This window comes from Anastrepha ludens, chromosome 6, assembly GCF_028408465.1.
Source record: "Anastrepha ludens isolate Willacy chromosome 6, idAnaLude1.1, whole genome shotgun sequence".
In the NCBI taxonomy this organism is placed as follows: domain Eukaryota; kingdom Metazoa; phylum Arthropoda; class Insecta; order Diptera; family Tephritidae; genus Anastrepha; species Anastrepha ludens.
In genome coordinates, this window is record NC_071502.1 from 117832583 (window position 1) to 117852437 (window position 19855).

The following is a 19855-nucleotide window of genomic DNA, read 5'->3' on the forward strand; positions in this document are numbered from 1 at the left end:
TTTTTAGCCTGAGTGTTTTAGGAGCCACCAAATCTCCTGGTGCTCCTTGGCTCGACCTCTTCAAATTCAATTCAATATACATTGAACGAGGCGGGGAGCGGAAGCTGTGGTTCAACACTACAAACTATCCACTGAGCTTTGTTAAGAGTAAGAAAATGGCAAAGCAAGTGAGTGAGTGAGTGAGCGCATGAGTGAATGGGTGAGTGCGGGCATAATGAATCGAGCGAATGAATGCATAATTGTGCAAATGTGCAAGTGACTGAATTATAAATGGGTGCACAAGCATAAAAGTGACAGTCCACTCGTTCGCTCAACTGCTTATCCACAAACTTAGGCTGGCTTACCTATCATCTTTACATGTGTGCGTGCATATGTTGGCTTATGCGCATGTGTGTGTGCTTGTATGCGCGTTTACACTCGGAAAATTAATGAATGCAATGTGCAAATTACAGCAATTAATTTTCGAATTATTGTTCAAGCAATTGCAATTGTCCACACCGTTGAACGTGCCACATTATTTATTACATCAAAAACCAGTCAAACCAAAAACGCAACTACTCTGAAAATATCAAAAACCAACAACAGCAAATAGAGGAATGCATATTACAACGAGCACTCACTAGTTGTAGGCAGCCGTCACACAGTCGGTTAGGTGGTGAGGTAGAGCGCTGACGAAAAGCGAAACCCCCTCATTATCGAAGCCCATAGCGGGCAAGCAAACCCATCACTTGCAACAAACCCTGCACATGCACATGGACACTTGCACGCGTGTACACTTAAGCGTTGTTGCATAGGTACTTTCGGTTAACTTTCGACTGGGAATGACTTGTAAATTTCGCTGGTCGTTAAGTATTTCAATATGCCTGTATGCAGATGTGTCGGTGGGTGCATACGAATAGGAATTGATGTAATTAATGTAATCTGTCACTACTCATGCTTTTGCACATACTTACGTGTCTTTTACTTATACATATGCATGGGTGTACTAGTGAATTTATTACACTTCGCTAAATATTTTAATTTGCATGTTTTGCAAAATTTTACCGATTCTCCTTTTGCACTGGCCAGTTGGGGCCGACTGTGGTGTTGCGTGGTGAGTTGCCTGCATTTGGCAATAAATTAGAGATAATTTACTGCGAACCTGGTATGTTAAGTAGAAATATTTGATGAAAAGAAGAGTGCTGGGCGATGGGTGATAATGTACAAATTCTTCGAATTGCAAATTCTTTATTGCATGCAAAAACAATTTACATAACAATTCAAAGTGTTGACGCAAGCGATTGGATTGGAGTGGTGGATGGATTGGTTTCACAACTTTTAGGCAGTGGTAGCAAGGATTTGTGATGAAGTGCTTGTATAAAGGGCGGAATTTTCTAAAACCAAAATAAATTAAACCTAATTTATCTCCACATTTTAAGAAAAAAAACGTCGAAAATATGTATTTATGTAAGCTTATCACTATGCTAAATGCTCCGATTTTTGGAGTTAATCTCAGCTGCAAGGTTTTTCGCGACATAAATAGGCTAAAAAGTCTTAAAAAATTACAAAATGCAATTTCAAACTGCAACAAATCCAAAATTACTCAACCAATTGAAGAATTGTTTCCTGTAGCAAGTCAAATACGGAGACCGTAAGTTGTTGGCCTAAGCTTCCTCGCTATGGGATTGCCAACTCAAAGCTGGCGGGAATATCTACTAGAAAGCAGCCGCTCGATGCGAAACAGACGCTGTTCGCAACCGCTCAATATGTGGCAAACGTTGCTTGGTTTTCTAGCTTTGGTTCCCAAGTGGTATTTTATTTCCGACCTATGCTGCATATCTGCTGAACTTATCCCTCTCCGCCACCTGGATACGCGTCCGATACGAAGAAACTCCACTCGGAAGCCATATGCTTCGCACGGAGTCGAGAAACTACGATGCTGATGAATAGGAATATTTGTATTTTGCTATAAGATTTTGAAATGTTATTATTCACTATTCAGCATTAATCAAGTTTATCAACTATTTCTTATGAGCGATTTCATGTCTAGTAATCGAAGTATTTTGGGTATTGGCGTCAATTCTTTTAAAAAATTTGTTTATTTCTAGATTTATTTTGATTTGATTTGAAAAAATTCTAAAATTTTTTCTTAATTTTCAGATTTTCTTAATGTTGAAAATGTTGGTATTGAGTATACATATGTACATATCTTATTTATCTTTATTTTCTATATTATTTATATTAAATGGCTACATTGCCAGTTGCGGTCTCAGAGTCAATTTTCTGCAGGATATAGTAGTATCTTGAAGCAGCCTCCCTTCTCTGTTCTTCGCATCGACCTCTCCATCCGCAAACTAGGATTTGAGGGTTGTGCTAGGGCTACCATTCCGAACAGGCAAGATTGGAAAGAAAGGAGAGTCGGCGCGGATATAGGTACCTCTGTTTTCACTGACGGATCCAAAATGGAGTCTGGAGTGGGAGCGGGGGTTTACTCTAAATCAGCCTGTATTTTGGTTTCCTTTAAACTGCCGGAAACAAGCAGCGTTTTTGAAGCAAAGGTCTTCGCGATCCTGCAGGCATGCAAAAAAGCTTCGGGATCGCTGTTGGGAGGGAGAGATTAATATTTTTTCCGATAGTCCAGCTGCGATCAAGGCCCTGTCGTCGCCGTATTGCAGCTCTCTTCTGGGTTCCTGGGCAGAGGAATATATAGTGAATGAAATTTCCGATGAGCTTGCCAGGAAGGGGTCGACAGAACCGGTTTCAGCTGTCCCCCTCTCAGACATCGGTGTCCCCTTGACCGTTGTTAAAGGGAAACTACACAATTTCTTTCTAAAAAAAGCGCAAGACAGATGGAGGTCTGTCTCATCGTGTGCCATATCGAAAACACTATGGCCTCAAAATGATAGAAACAGAACGCTTAAGGTGATGGGAATCTCCCGCCATTCAATTTCCAAACTCATTGCGGTGTTCAATGGTCACTGGGTGATCGGTACTCATGCGGAGAAGCTTGGAATTCCGTACAACCCATATTGCAGAAGCTGCAGGAACACTTTCTCTGCAAATGTCCGGCTCTAGCGGTTAGGCGCTTGAGATTCCTTAGCGTGCCCTTTGGGGATGACTTGAAGAAATTCTCCAGCCTAGATTCCTTTTCTCTCCTCCACTACATCAACTGCATTGGATGGCTGTAGGCGGTTTTTCTCTTCCCTAAATCTTTTCACAGGTAGTGGTCCACATTATGGTATCAAAACGGCACGTAAGTGCTACTTGAACTGTGCCTGCGGTTCTCTTGCCATCTTACCTACCTACTTACCTATATTAAATTTAACGAATTTAGTATTAAAGTATGTATTTCATTTAAAGTGAAATATCTGCGGTTGTCATTTTAATAAATAAATTTCTTGAAACATTTTTTCAGATGAGATATTCTTTATGAAAACAATTTCTGGGATGAAATACATTTATATAATTTTTTTGAACGTTTTTGGATAGATTATGCCTTTTAAAAAAACTTTTTAGAATGGAATATATTATTGAAATTCTATTTTTAATGGTTTTGGATAAATTCTTGCTTTTTTTTAATTTTTTGGGGGAAACAATTTAATAAATATTTGTCATTTCTGAAAAACACTTACATTCAGACTTTTTTCTTACTAATTTTATCAAAAGCTCAGGCTATGCTCAGTAATTGTTCACACTGCCTAATGGGACTCCCATAACTTTTTGAGTTATATTCAAAAACTTACAAGCAAGAAATCAAGCAAAGCCACTTTCTGAAGCCTTCACACAAAGTAGTCAGTTTACGAGCTCATCCCAATACTGGCTCACACTGTACCCGGTTTAAGTTACTCACTTTTAGGTATTTCAGACTAATATGACTGAAAATTTCAAATGTTGAAAAGGAACTCCATTTTTTTTAATTTAAACATTTCATAAACATCAAAAACTTAATCCTTAAACTGCTCTCTGCTCCCGCATAAACACTTGAAACACGTCTATGCGTCAAATATATGACCTACAAGTTTTTATGAGCCACAGCCCCTTTGTCCTAACACCTAGCGCCAACGACAATCGCCAGGCTATCACCGAACAAATACCTGCCCACCTAGAAATTCGGCATCGGAAGTGAAAATGGAGTAGCCATACTTTACAGAAGTCCTCCGAAGTGGCTCTAGACTGGATCCCATAAGGAAGTCGCAAATCCGGCGACCAACGGAAGCACAAGCGCTACAAGCAAGCCACCCTTGGCGGCAAGTAGAGTTCCTAGCTTTAACTTAATCTAATTTTAAATTGTTTAGTAAAACCCTATGTTTTAACTAGGAACGGCGAGAAAATATACATACATATAACCGATAGCGTTTGCTGCTATTTACTTTAATTGTGCAATAAACTCATTTATAAGAATATTTCATACATACATAAAATATTACAATAAAATAAAATAATAAAATAATCTTTAGTCGACTGAATTTTTGAGCTTCTCAACCTTCTAATGGACAAATGGACAATAAGCTGCTGGGAATTGGTGGTCTGCTTCTATTATTTTTCTCTCGGACGAGCTAGGGATCCTGGTTATAAGTTAGAGTTCAAGTAGAACCCAATGAAATACGCTTGGACGAAAACAATTTTACAAATTTTATCATGCATCTAATTTTTCCAACCGACCCCTTTTGCCTGCTCATTGCAGCTTATGAACATTTGAGAGGCTTTCTAACACTCTTGTCTTTACACAAGCGCTTTGATAGAAAATTATTGACGATATGAAGATAAATGATGTGAAAAACGAAAGTGAGTGCAAGCCAAACTTAAATGTTTTTCCACTTGTAATGCTTGATTGCAAACATATCCACATACATACATATGCACACACATTAGTATATTAATAAACGAGCTTAGCGCGATGCGTACAAATGCATAGATTCATATGTAGGTAAATATGTATGAATAAAATGCTTGCACTCGCTTATATAAGTCACTCAACATGTAATTTGCATTGGTGTGGCTGTGAGAAATGCTGATTTGAATTTTCAACGCAACACAGTGATTATTATAGATTATGATAGATTAGCTTTAAATTGCAGCTTACGTCATTTATGAGTAGTTTTTTGGAAGAAAAACAGTCAGTTAACGCTGACGTTAATAGAAGTGGAGAAAAATTAGAGAAATGGTAGTAAAAAACAACTGAATTAAAAAAAAATTTAAATATGAGTAGAGAAAAATTCAAAGAGAGGCAAAAAAACAAAGAATTAAAAAAAAAATAAAGAAATAAAAAAAGAAGAAATAAAAGTCTTCAAATTTCACTGAAATTGGAAAAAAATTAAATAAAAGAAGTTTAGTTAAATTTTTATTATGTATTAAAAAATATAATAAAAGTAGAGAATATTTCAAAGAAAGACAAAAAATTAAACACAAATTAAAAACTAAGAAATAAAAAAATTTTCACATATCATTGAGATTGAAAAAAGTATATTAAAAACACTTTAGACTCAAAAGTTTAGTTGAAAAGTATTTTTCTTATACAAAAAAAGAATAATTCAAAGAAAAACAAAAAAAAAGAAATAAAATCAAAACCTTTGAATTTCAGTGTAATTTATTAAAAAATTAATTTAAAAAATTTTTATTTGAAAATTTAGTTAAAAATAATTTTTCCTATATTAAAAAATAAAATAAAGTAAATAAAAGATTAAAGAATTAATAAAAGAATAATTCACAAAAAAACAAAACAAAAAAATTAAAAAAAAAAATCTTTTTATATATTCACATGTCATTGAGATGGAAAAAAGTTTATTAAAAACACTTTAAAATTAAAAATTTAGTTAAAAATTATTTTTCGTATATTAAAAAATAAAATAAAAATAAGGAATAGTTCAAAGAAAGGCAAACAAAAAAAAACTTCGAATTTCATTGTAATTTATTAAAAAATTTATTTTATATATTAAAAAATAAAATAAAAGTAAAGAATAAATCAAAGTAAGAAAAAAAAAAAAAAAATAAAGAAATAAAATACAAATCATCAAATTTCATGGAAATTCACAGAAATTTAGTTTAAAAAAATTTAAAAAAAATAAAAAGTTATCTCAAAAAGTTTTTTTTATACTGGGTGGGCCAAATAAGACCTACTAATGTTAAACATAAATAACTTTTGCAATAATCATTTATTTTGGTGAATTAGATAAGATAAGATAAGAGTTTATTAAGCAGAAAAACGTTACAATATTTATGTTATCGCACAATTTACAGAATATGATATAAATCTTAATTCTACATCATTATATTTATATATTTATCACAGGTTTGGTTTTTCAAACGATTTTTTCTTTTTTTCGAAGGAAAAAACTACTATGAAAAACCTCCGCTATACACCTTACAAGCTAGGGTTAATCTATATGCATTTAAGTACCACGGTCTAATTGAACATTAAGAAAGTTCAGTTATTAGCAGATTGTCCGAAAAACTGGAACGAATTTTGAATCTTTTAGTCAAATTTTGGTTAATTGTTTTTATACATTTAAAATATTTTATGGAAATTGTGTATGAAATATTACATCAGACAAATGTCCACCATTTTTCTCGATACAAAGATTGGCTCTTTTTAACGCGTTTTCCATTACACCACATAATGTTTCTGGTTGAAGGCTCAGTATTTCGTCTCCAATATTTTGCTTCAGCTGTCTAGTAGTCTCTGGTTTATTAAGATACACTTTGTCTTTTAAATATCCCCATAAAAAGAAGTCGGGCGCAGTCAAATCTGGCGAACGAGGTGGCCAAGGGAAATCTGAATTTTTGGAAATAAGACGTTCGCCAAAAATTTCACGCAGCAGGCCCATAGTTTGCAGCAGGCCCTAGCAGTATGCGCAGTTGCTCCATCTTGTTGAAACCACAAGCGTTCCATAATAAATTTCCAACAATTCAATTATAACCTACAAAACGAGAAAAATAAATATGTCAAAAAATAAAAAAGTTATTTATGCTTAACATTAGTAAGTCTTATTTGGCCCACCCTGTATGTTGAAAATAAAATACAGGTAAAGAATAATTCAAAGCAAGGCAAATATTCAAAAAACAAAATTTAAAAAAATATAGAAACAAAAATAAAAAAAGAAAAATCTACAAATTCAAATCTTCTTAACTCAAAGTAACATAAAAAAATTGAAAAAAATAAAATTAAAAAGATATAGATTTAAGTATTTATTTTTTTTTTCAATTTATGAAATAAAAGGAGACAATAATCAAAGAAAGACAATTAAAAAAATATTAAAAGAAAAACACACTTTTCATTTCTTTTATAAAAAATTCTTAAAGTAAAGTCACTCTTTAAAGGGACAGATACCTGTAAACGGCCATATTTTCCTTGACTTTCATTAAAATTATTTAAAATGAAGAAGTCAATATTTTTTTTTCAAAATTTACATACAGTTTAATTATGCATTAAAATAATATAGAATATTTTTTTTTATTTTAATCATTTAAAATGGCGGATGTACACTCAATTCTTCCACGAAGGTCGCAGCGGGGCGTCTCAATCGGCTGGCATTGTAGCATTGGCGTCAGTGACCTGAATTCAAAAAACCAAAAATATTATTGTTTATTAATGTCATAATTTCTATAAGAATTAACAATAAATGGAAAAAAATCGCGGAATAAAAAAAAAATGAATTTTGGGGCGAATTTTCCTACGATTTGTGCTTCGAAAAAATTAGTTTTTCGAAATCTTGTGAAAACTTTTCGAGTTATCGTGTACACCAATTCGAAAAATATAGTTTTGAGTAAAACGCGTCTAAAGTTTGAATACAACGTAACTTTACCTCTCCCAGCGCTCGAGCGCAGAGAATAGAGTCGTCACGGTTGACGATCTATAATATTAGAAATACTTAAATTTACGTTCTAAAAATTGTTTGACATATTCTTAAAAGATTATATTAACATTTTATCAATTTTTTTTTTTTCGAAATTTTCCAGGCATCTGTCCCCTTAACGTTTGCGTGTAGTTTAACCTCTCAAAAGTTTGCGAGAAAGAATGGCCTGGGAGGTGGTCTCAGACCAAGAACGGATAAGTGGCCGGTGGATGCTGGATTATTGACTGGTAATAATTGAATATTGATTATTAATCAATAACTATTTTGCGAAAGAACGCCCTGCAGTTCTAGTGCGCTGGTTTTAGTTTACATTTTCCATATCTCACCGAAGCCTTTTCCCTACCTAGATTGCAGGTATGGGTCGAATTTGTGACCCTTTGAAAAATTTATATATATGTAATTAACGAATTTCGAAGCCACTAAATATTAAAGAAAAAATCGAAAACTACATTTTGGAAGCTTTCCAGTGGTTTTAACACTTTTACTGCCACTTACAGCCTCGAATGTTTGCTTGGTATAAATCTACATTTAAAGATTTTTAACTCAACTATGCCTTTTATAGTTTATTGAAGAAAAAAACGATATATTTGGGACTCCATTCACTTGAATTCTCTATAACTTCTTATTTTCTCACAATTTCCTTCTCGTACGCCAACGAAATTCAACAACTTTAACACTATTTGCTGCTACGAATAGCCTGCAGTGGTTTGTTGCAACAACACCTATGAGCACGACTGTTGTAGCATTATTAAAAATACATCCATTTATCTTAAATAGCTGGCTTGTGTTGCATTATAAATGCATTTTCCACAAGTTTAAAATGCAAGAAGGTATCATATATATACATACCTATGTACAATAGTGGTCACATAATTAAGTATTCATTTTTTCTCAGGTTCTTTTGAAAATATTCGCAATCTTTTTCATGCTGAATTTTCTTTAACTTTTTATAAAAATACAGCCCTTTGTACAACAGAAAGCTCATAAATAATAGTTCCAAACATTGTACATTATTCACAACAAATCAACGAGGAATATATAAAGTATATTTAAACAGTTTTGACCCAATTATTTTGGGGATTTTTTTTATTAATAAAGTAAATAATAAATAATAAAAAATGTTTGGTAAATGTTAACTAAATATTTTTTTGGGAAATTTGTTTTATTTAATATATAACACTATTTAGTAAAAAATTAAGAAAAGTAGAAATAAAATTGTTTAGTAAAAATTTGTTGGGGGCATTTTTGTTATTAATAAAAATAAAAAGTAAAATATTTTATAAATAATGAAAAATGTTTTTGATAAACATTTTTTGGGGGCATTGTTTTTAATAAAAAATTGAATAATAAATAATGAAAAAAGAAAAAAAATAGTAATAAAGAATAAAAAAGAAATAAAATTGGTAAATATTTTCTGTGGAAATTTTCTTTTTAGGGAAATTTGTTTTGAAATAAAAATTAAATATTATCAAAAAAATTTTTGGTCATTATTGTTATAGAGTTTCTTTTTAATAAAAAAATAAAAAAAATTGTTTTGGTAAACATTTTTTGATGTTTTTTTATTAAAACATGAAACAATAAAAAATAAAAATATAAAAGAAACATATTTCAGTAAAAGTTTTGGGGAAATTATTTTTTTTAATTTGTAAAATTCGTTTACACACTTACAATTTCATATAGAACTAAAAGAAAAAGTATAGCTGGAAAAAATATTGAAGAAATATGAAGTGACTTAATTATGTGAGCACAAGTGTACGAACTTCCATGTATGTATGTATGTGTGCCACGCAACAATTCAGAGCTAAAACAAATGAGTTTTCAAAATGAAATGCAAACGAAAATCTTATTTATAAGGTTACGTACATACATACATATGTATGTGCGTTCAAATGTATTTATGCACTCTTGTCCCTTTCTCAACATCATTACCGTTTGCCCGTTGATTGCCTCAGAGTTTGTCGGTTATTCAACAAAGAAATGTAACTTATGCACTCTTGCATGTGTTGAAGGGGGAAATTGTTATTTGTGCGCTGCTAAGGAGATCCAATTTCATTGGAAGCATCGTCAATTCACACAATACATACACACACATTACAACATATATACGTTCGTGTGTTGTTAAGTATGAAATTGAAGAATGCAAACTCATCATTTAGTAATTTCGTTGCGTGTGTTTTTCATGCGTCAATTGAGTTGCTCACACTGTCTAAATGTGAATATGTTCATGTACCTTCACACATACATACAAATATGGTGTAGTAAAATAGCTTTATGAACCAGTAAGAGTCTAAATACAAACACATATGCATTTCTTTGACCTTTGCAAGTGGCATATGATAGTTTGACGCCCCAATCGAAAAGTTATTAGTAGCTTTTGAGTAGCATTGATGACTGATGTGGTTGACTGAGTTGTATAAGCTTTACATTATTTCTAGTTGCATAGTTTGCTGTAAGGGAGAAAAGTAAGCAGATGATTTTCCAAGCGATTTTGCGCTGCATAGGCAACAAGTCAAAAGTTTCTAAGGGCGATTCTTTTCTACTCTGTATAATTTTCTTCTACCTAACTGCAGGTTTCGAGCTGGCAACGAAGCGAGCTTTGTCGGAGTAAGTCAAGTCTGTGCATAACGCGGACGTTTTTCTTTCTTTGCACAAACCACCACAAGTCGGATGTCATTAAACAAAAAAAATATCAGGTGAATAGACAAGTCTGGTCTAGATTCGATAAAAGAAAATCTGAACCGATAATCTACCTTGACTGTTTCTTCATTCGTGCTTTTGGGTGCCCACAAAAATAGAATAAGATTCCCCTCAAACGACTTGTGTATCATCTGCAGAGATGAGGAGGAACTGAAGAGCGCTGAGCACAATCTCTGCCACTATTCCGCTCTGGCAAAAATGCTACCTCTCTATCTAGCAGTGAGTCTTTGAATATCTAGCAGATTTGGAATTAATCAAATTTTCGAGACTTTCAGCATTTCTTAAGAAAACTCAAAGATTTAATAAATAATTGAATATTTTTTTGGCAAACATTTTTTGGGGCCATTTTTTTAATAAAAAATTAAATAATAAAACAGAAAAAAAGAAATAAAAGTGTTAATAATTTTTTTTTTAAATAAATAATACATTGCTTTTTTTTTGAAAAATAAAAAATTAAATTTTTGGTATACACTTTTTGGAGACATTTGTTTTAAATAAAAATTAAATATTAGAAAATAAAAAATTGAATTTTGGTAAACATTGTTTGAGGAATTTCTTTTTAATAAAAAATGAAATAATAAAAACAAAAATTGTTTTTAATAAATTAAATTTAAATTTAAATTAAAAAAATTGTTTTTAATAAATTGAATTTAAATTTAAATTAAAAAATTTGTTTTTAATAAATTAAATTTAAATTTAAATTTAAATTTTTTTTGTTTTAATTTTTTCGTAAAAATTTTTTAGCACTTTTTTTAATAAAAAATAAATAATAAAAATTTTCAAAACCTTCAGCACATCTTAAGAAAACTCAAAGATCTATAATTTTTCCATAGAATCTCTTCTCTCGAATACTCTGAAGGGCGCCTCATCCGAAGTACGAACTACATGAGGTATTGGGAAGGAAGGCAAAAATAAAGAAGCTCTATGAGTTTTGCACCAGTAAAGGACAGAATTTGATTTCCAGAAGATCAGCAAGGTTATGAGAGTCCCAGTATGAAACTTTGAGACATCACTAATAAAAAATTATGGAGAAAATTTGAGCTCGGGAGTTGTTATAAATGACAATAAAAAAAACGATTTTTATTATTATTTTTAAATTTAAATAAACATTTTTATTTTTTCCCAAGCAATTTGTTAGAACACAAAAATTCAATTTTTTCCAAAAATTTTCTAAATTATGTCATCCTAAAAATTAAAAAAAAAAATGTGTTTATTAACTTTTTCAGAATTTTTTCAATTTATTCCTATTTATATTATACTTAAGCCTACAAACAAACGAGTTTTCTGAAACACCACAAATAAGAGAAGGAGTTCGGCCAAACACTCAACAAAGAATGTTAGCGCTATTTTTTAAAATATTCTCAAATTATAAAAGAAATCGCGAAAATCAGTGAAAACACATTCTTCTTCACTACTTTACTTAAGCCAGCTAAAGAATTTTCTTCCTGGGACTTCTCAAATAATCAGTTAACTTTTAAATTTTGCTACAAATATGAACTCCGTTACCCCTTTGTTTCTTGCCTTCTCAGCTGGGCAGCCTTCAAGCATCATCACTACTAAGTAGCAGCCAACTTGCTCATTATTTATTATATTTTCCGCAACTTCTTGGTTCTCAATTTTTCAGTGACTTTTTGTGGCGGCTGTCAATCGAAGTGGCTTGATTTGAAAAGTTGAAATGATAGGCAAGTGCATATTAATAAATAAAAACGGCCAACCTTTCAGAAGCATGCAAAAGTAGCCGAGGGAAAAAAGAAAGGGAGCCAGCACTCACACAGACCACAGAAGCTCTTGCGAACACTCAAAGACCGAGGCAAGGTATGCAAATACAAATTCCTGTGATGATACAGCAGGCTGTGGAAAAAATAAATAAATAAAAACAATGAACCCATAACTCAAGTGACACTTTTCAACTTGACTGCATTTCATCATTGCCAATACGCGTGGAGCTTGAGATGCGAGCGAAATACCAACCGACTACCAATTGCCAGCGTGGGGCGTGTGTATGTGTGGGTATACATCACCAACTAACGACGATGATATTCAAATTGGCTTTCGCATATTGTTAACTAAAGAGAAATAAGTAAAATGAAATCAAAAGAAAAGAAAAACACACGCACACACACCCAACACAGCGCTACCTTCATTCCTACATATCCAGTGGTTCAGGCAGCCAACTAGTCAGCGAAACTGACGCTGAGCCAAGCCGCCAGCCTGCTGCCTGTCATACAAACTATATATAGGGATCAAGTGCACTTGGCCTGTCATTGCTTTGGCTGGGGCATTTCCATTACCATTTTCAACTTTCAAGTTCATCGCCATTGCCGTCGTCAACTCGTCATCACCATCGCTGCTTGAATCTGTATCTGCATCTGAATCTGCATCTTCCGGCGCATCATCGGCTATCGGCGCTATCGCCAGCAGCCAGCAGTCAGCAGACAGCATTCAGCACAGGAAACAGTTTCAACCAATACTGGGTGATTTTTTTTTCCTTTTGCATTTAGTATCTCCCACAAGCTTCCAAGTACCGAAGGCATATTCGCAAATCTTTCAACGTCTTTCAGCACGAATTTCGTATTCAAAAGCTGTACGGTTTTTTTTTCGACTTTTTGCGAACTTGCTTGTTTTCCTCTACTTCGCGACCAACTCTCGAGGTTCACATGGCTGGTGATGAGTTTTGGCGAGCATGTTGAGAATTTAGCGAATGTTGCAAGAACGTCCAACGTACGCGCGACCTTTTTTATGCAAAGCACCAGACGCCACCAGCAAACGTTGCAACTTCTGTTGCGTTGTTGCTGCTTCGCTTGGTGCTTTTGATGGTGCTTGCAACATTCCGAGTTGCTGAGTGTTGCCTACGTTTGGCCAGTCATACCGCGCCACTGTCCCTTGCAGTCTGATGATAATTTTTTTATGGGTGGTGCGCTTAATATGCTTGCCTTTGAAACGGCTCGGCTACTTGAGTACGCTGAAATTGATAAAAGCTGTCATTTGTGGCAGCGTTGAAATGTGATCGCTTCTGGGATGCAGTATGCAGCTTGCAAGCTGCGGCGTTGAGTGGAAAGTTCAAAATTTGAATATTTTTCAGTAACTTCATCTCAACTGAAACACCGACTGTCATCTACTAAATATTTGCATGCTCTTCCTGCTGCAGCTCGTGCAACGTCTTAGCTGCTGCTTTGGCTTTTGTCAACCTGACTGGCGTTCATTGAACTCATCCACTTGCCGCTGCCGCCGCCCCCCTGTATGCCCCTTTTGCTGCCATGTGGTCTCATGTTGCATGCTTCTGCGCTTGCACTGCTCGTTTGTTGTATTCTAACTACATTAACATACAAACGAATGTACGCATTTTGGGTGTGATTTATGTGGCGCATCTCCTGCAACGCTAAAACGCACTTTGCTCCTCTTCAAGAACAATGCACTCTCTAGAAGCAGACTTACTCGCAGTATTCCAAGTCAAAGCATGTTTAGCTTATCGATTTCCCTGTCACTTACTTGAGTGTATGCATGTATGTGTGTGCATGTGACATTCTTACTTAAGAAAGAGTCATTTAAAGATGGTGAAAAAATTTTGATTTATTAGTGAAAATTCTTTAGATCGCTTGTCATTTTCTTTGGAACTTGTGAAAAGGATTGTCTTTCCTGAATGTTGTTGTGCCGTTGACCTCGCCAAGTGACAGTTGAATTTTTCCAATTATCTTGATATTTCATGTTTTTCCTTCTTTTCTCTCCTGCCTTGCTTACTCTCTTCTGTCTTTCTCCCAGCACAAACCTTTTTTAGATTTGACAAATGATTACCATAGTGTCCACTTGTTTTTGCTGTGAATATTTATTTTATATCTAACTATCTGTCATGTTGTTTTGATATTTTGTTGTTGTTCCTGTAACAATTTGTGTTTCTCAGGCATGAAAAGTTGGTTTTAATTAGCGGCGACATACGAACATGTTGCCAACAGTGTATGCCCAAAGGCGTGAGTAGTGGAAGACCCTTGTTCTTGCATGTGACCTGTTCGCTGTTAGAATTCCAGGAATAGCCTTGAATGAGGATGAACTCGTTCTCTTCGCGGCAATGTATTCGAAATGTGATTTTTGTAATTCTGTGTTTTAAAGAAATGCCTTTTTACATTAGGGACATTCCTTTACAAACCGAATATCTTTCTGACCGAAACATTTTTTTATTTAACTGAGCATTTTTTTACGTTTTCTTTATTTAAGGAAAATAAAGTGCTTAGAAATTCTGTAAATTCAATGATTTTTTACTTCGTGACTAATGCAGAAAAAATCATTACTTCGGTTCTATTGGAGCTGCAACCTTTTTAAAGCTAGAAAGATCTTGAAACTAAGTAAAAAAAGATTAATTAAGAAAAAAAAATATAGAATAGCGATTCCATGACAAGTGATCCAAGCATTTTAGGCATGGTTACAATTTTATGAAAATTGGTTTATTTGTAGGCTTTAGGTATAATAAGATACAAACTGAATTTTGAAGATTTTCAGATTTATTCAATGTTGAAATTTGAAAATCGGTTACGCGATTTCGGTCGAGTTTAATGAAGCGCACCAGTCGGACACACCTAGTGAAGTCAAGTGCTTCTCCACCTGATATTTTCAACGCAGAGGAGGCTTTCCTCTTCCTCTACTACCACCAGCTGGTACCGCATCGAATAATTTCAGAGCTGGAGCGTTTGTATCCATTTGGTTAAGATGACTCAGCCAATTGAACAGAAATGTTAACACAGTTTGCCATTCTTAAATATCCTTTTTCAAAAATATACTTTTTAAATAACCATTTTTGTTTATTGAGCGAACAAAGTTTCACGGAATATACGCATCTTGTAAAATGAAAAAAAAAAAATCGCAGGTTTCGATATCGAAGCTAAGATTACCCGACTTTAAGCCGCTCATGGAAACTGAGTGCCTGTAGCCTCTTCAGGGCGCCATCACAGAGTTAAGCAGATACAGCATCAATGATGGCACAGATATTGCAAAAAAAAAAAAATCTAAGTAACATTGCCCTGAGGTACTCCACAAATATCCAGGTTTGAACTTCAGTGTCAACTGGTGTCAGATCTTCACCAAATTCAACTAAAATCCATTCATTCTCACACCACCACTAAAAAATGTAATCTCTGAAAACAAGCGTAAAACTCAAGCCAAATGTGCGATCGCCTTAAAAATTCGATTGGAAAGGAAAACCCACTTTTTCTAGAATTATTTATTGTCAGTTTCCAAGTTATAACTAAGTTCCATGAACATAATTGCAAAGTCCAAAGTGCATCTACTGGCAAGAGTGGTTCTAGAGGTTGGTTAAAGGGTATTGAAAGCAAAAATAAAGGAATATGGAATTTTTAATACAATACAATCTTTTTTTATTACATATTTTGCACCACATCTTCATGATCTACCGGAAGCTCTGCAAAATACCATTGTATTTTACAGCTGGAACAACTTCTACATTCGCCCAAGAAATATCAGGTCAGTCCATAAGTTCGTGCTTTTTTTAAAGGTGGTTTTAAAATTACTAAAAAAGATGTTAAAAGTATTTATTTATGAATAATATGATGAAAAAGTAATCGGTTTAAAGTTACAACACGAATAGATCGTACCCTATAATGCAACTCTGCTTCAAGATTTTCTTCTTTTTCCTTTTCATCTTTTTGTATAGTCTTTGAATAAACGCCATTGTACATAAACGTGTTTTTTCCTTGATTACGATTCTCGGCTCTACCCAACATAGGTTATGGGCCCAGGGCACGGTTCGGGCGAAGGTTGTTAAAAGTTGTACGGGCAAAGACTCCGTGAAAACGTATTTCGGAAATTAATAAGAAAATTGAAAGCGTGTGTGTCGCGTTTGAAAGACAGATAACAATATGAATTCGCTATATCAAATTGACAAACTTGATGAAAAGAATTTCGATTCGTGGCGGGTGCAGATGAAAAGTGTCCTCATACATGCTGGACTATGGAGTATAGTGAGTGAAAAATGCTTAAAGCCTGAAGAAAATGTGACCGAATGGGAAGCGCTCGATGAAAAAGCCTTGGCCACAATTACACTAAGTGTAAAAGCGTCGCAGCTCAGCCACATTAAGCAATGCAGAACGTCCACAGAAGCATGGAAGGCTCTAGAAACTTTGCATCAGCCAAGTGGGCCAGTGCACAAGGTGTCGCTGTATAAGAAGCTTTTAAATATGAAGCTTAGTGACAGCGAAAGCATGGCAAAATATTTGAATGATTTCACATCCATTGCCGAAAAGTTATCCGAAGTTGGCATTGAAATCAAAGACGAATTAGTGACAATTATTTTACTTTCAAGTCTGCCAAAGCAGTACGAGCATTTTGTTATTGCTATGGAGACTAGAGACACGCTGCCGACATTAACTAATTTGAAGGTAAAACTTCTAGAAGAGTCTGAACGAAAGAAACAGACAAAATGCGGTTCTGCTGAATCTGAAGGGGAATCGCAGGCTTTTGCTGTGTGGTCAAAGAATGCAGAAAGAGGGGAAAATTCAACGCACAGGAAGAGTAAAAATACGCAAAATGTCAAATGCTTTAAGTGCGGGCAGCGCGGTCATTACGCTGCAAACTGCAACACGAAGTCCAATAAGAACGATTATAAGGCAGCGAAAAGAAATGAGCATTCGTTTACGATGTTAGCAGCAGCGGACGCTGAGGTGTTCGACGACTCAACCTGGCTTCTTGACAGCGGAGCGACAGCGCATATGTGCAGTAACCGAAATATGTTTATATCACTCAAAGAACATAAAGAAAAAATTTGCTTAGCTGGAAACAATTATCTTTTCTCAGAAGGTGTGGGAGAAGTGCGTGTGAGGTCTCAAGAGAGTGACATTATTCTTTACAATGTTTTGTTTGTGCCAAATATGTGCGGTAACTTTATGTCTGTCGCTAGAGCTGTAGAAAATGGACTTAAAGTGAAGTTCGATGAAAATTGCGCTAAAATAATGAAAGAAAAGGATATAATTTTAAAAGCTCTAAAGGTGAACAAACTTTTTGTGATCCGATGCGATAGCAGCAAGTGTTTTTATGCTGCGAATGAAAAGGCAGTATCATGGCATGAACGATATGGACACTTGAATTACGGTAGCCTGCAGGAATTAATGAATAAAGACATGGTTCGCGGAATGGACAAAATGACATTTACTAAAGACATTGCTTGTGAGATATGTGCAAAATGCAAAATGAGTGTGAGGCCTTTTCCGAAGAGCACGGAAAATCGAGCAAAAGACATTTTAGAATTAGTGCACACAGATGTGTGTGGTCCGTTTCGTACAAAGTCCCTGGGGGGCGCGCGTTATTTCTTAGTTTTCATAGACGATAAATCGAGACGAATGTTTGTGTATTTTTTAAAATCTAAAGAAGAAGTTTTAGAGAAATTTAAAATATTTAAAAGTTTAGTAGAACGACAAACTGAAAAAAGAATTAAGACAATCCGAAGCGATAACGGGCGTGAATTCGTCAACAAAGACTTTGATAAATTTTTGAATGAGTGTGGCATAAAACGGCAGTTGACGGTGCCGTACACGCCGCAACAAAACGGGGTTGCCGAGAGGGCGAACCGTACAATAGTGGAAATGGCACGTAGTATGTTGCTTCAGAGTGGACTAGGTGAATTTTTATGGGCAGAGGCAGTTGCTTCTGCGGTGTTTTTGCGAAACAGATCGCCTACAAAGGCATTGAACAGTATGACACCTTACGAAGCTTGGTCTGGGCGAAAACCAGTTGTGAATATTTTGAGAGTGTTCGGCTCAGAAGCTATTGCGTTAAATAAGATCAGCAAAAGTAAATTCAAGCCGAAAGGTAAAAAGTATGTTATGGTAGGTTATTCACTAACGTCGAAAGCGTACCGCTTATACGATCCTGAGCAGCGCATGGTAGTGGAGAAACGTGATGTTACGTTTTTGCCATTCAAAAAGAGTGAAATAGTAGATTTTTACGACCTGCTGTCTGCTAAAAACAATAAAGATACCACCAAGGAGAAACCTTCAGAGTCATTGAGTGAATCGGAAGCTGACGACAGCGATGATGAGTTTGAAGAGGCGAAGGCTTCGAGTGATTCTGGGAGTGATTACCAAGAAAGTTTTTGCGAATCTCCGATTCAGGAAGAGTCACCTGCGCATATTGGACGAGGAAGACCGAAGTTTGTACGTAGTGGAAAACCAGGACGCCCACGTAAAGTGTACAATACTGTCAATACGATGCAAAATGCTTGTGAAATTAAAATCCCGCAAACTGTCGCAGAGGCTGAATGAGTGGACAAAGGCGATGACAGATGAGTACGACGCTCTTGTGCGAAACAAAACGTGGCAGTTAGTGGACTTACCAACTAACGAGAAGGCAATCGGGTCCAAATGGGTTTTTGCGGTCAAGCATGACCAGAATGGCGACGTGGAGCGTTTTAAGGCTCGTTTAGTCGCAAAGGGCTGCAGCCAGAAATTTGGTGTGAATTACACCGAGACATTTTCTCCAGTGGTTCGTTACGCCACTATTCGCATGGTGTTGGCGCTAGCGGCAGAGCTCAAAATGTACACTCATCAGATGGATGTTTGCAGCGCGTATCTCAACAGCGAGCTCACCGACGTGGTGTATATGAAGCAACCTGAAAAGTTTATCGCCAAGCGGTTTCCTGAGCGAGTTTTGAAGCTCAATAAGGCGATATATGGGCTGAAACAATCCGGGAGAGAGTGGAACCATAAATTGGACGAAGTTTTGAAGAAAATCGGTTTCGAAGCGTGTACTAATGAGCGGTGCCTGTACAAAATGAGTCATCAAGGTAATTTATGTCTCATAGCTGTATACGTAGATGACTTGATCGTTAGTTGCCAAAACAAAAATGATCTTCTTGCGATCAAAGCACGAATTTCAAGCAGCTTCGAATGTATCGATAAAGGTCCCATCTCGTATTTTTTGGGGATGGAGATCACCAGAGACGGCGAGACAGGAAGCATCTCAGTCGGGCAAGCGTTGTATATAAGAGAGATTTTAGAAAAGTATAACATGACCAGTTGTCGAGCAGCGAAGACACCTTTAGACGTGGGGTTTCAAATTGGGTGCACTAGTGAGACGTGTATTAAAGCCGATGTTACAAAGTACCAATCAGCAGTCGGTGCATTAATGTATCTCGCTATTTGCACAAGGCCAGATATATTGCACTCAATCTCGAAACTGGCACAGCGAAATCAAAATCCACACAAAGAGCACGAATCAGGTATCAAACATATTTTACGATACCTGGCAATGACTATAGACTACAAGTTGGTATACCGTCATACGGGCAAGCCTATCGAAGGGTTTGTGGATGCCGATTGGGGCAGTAA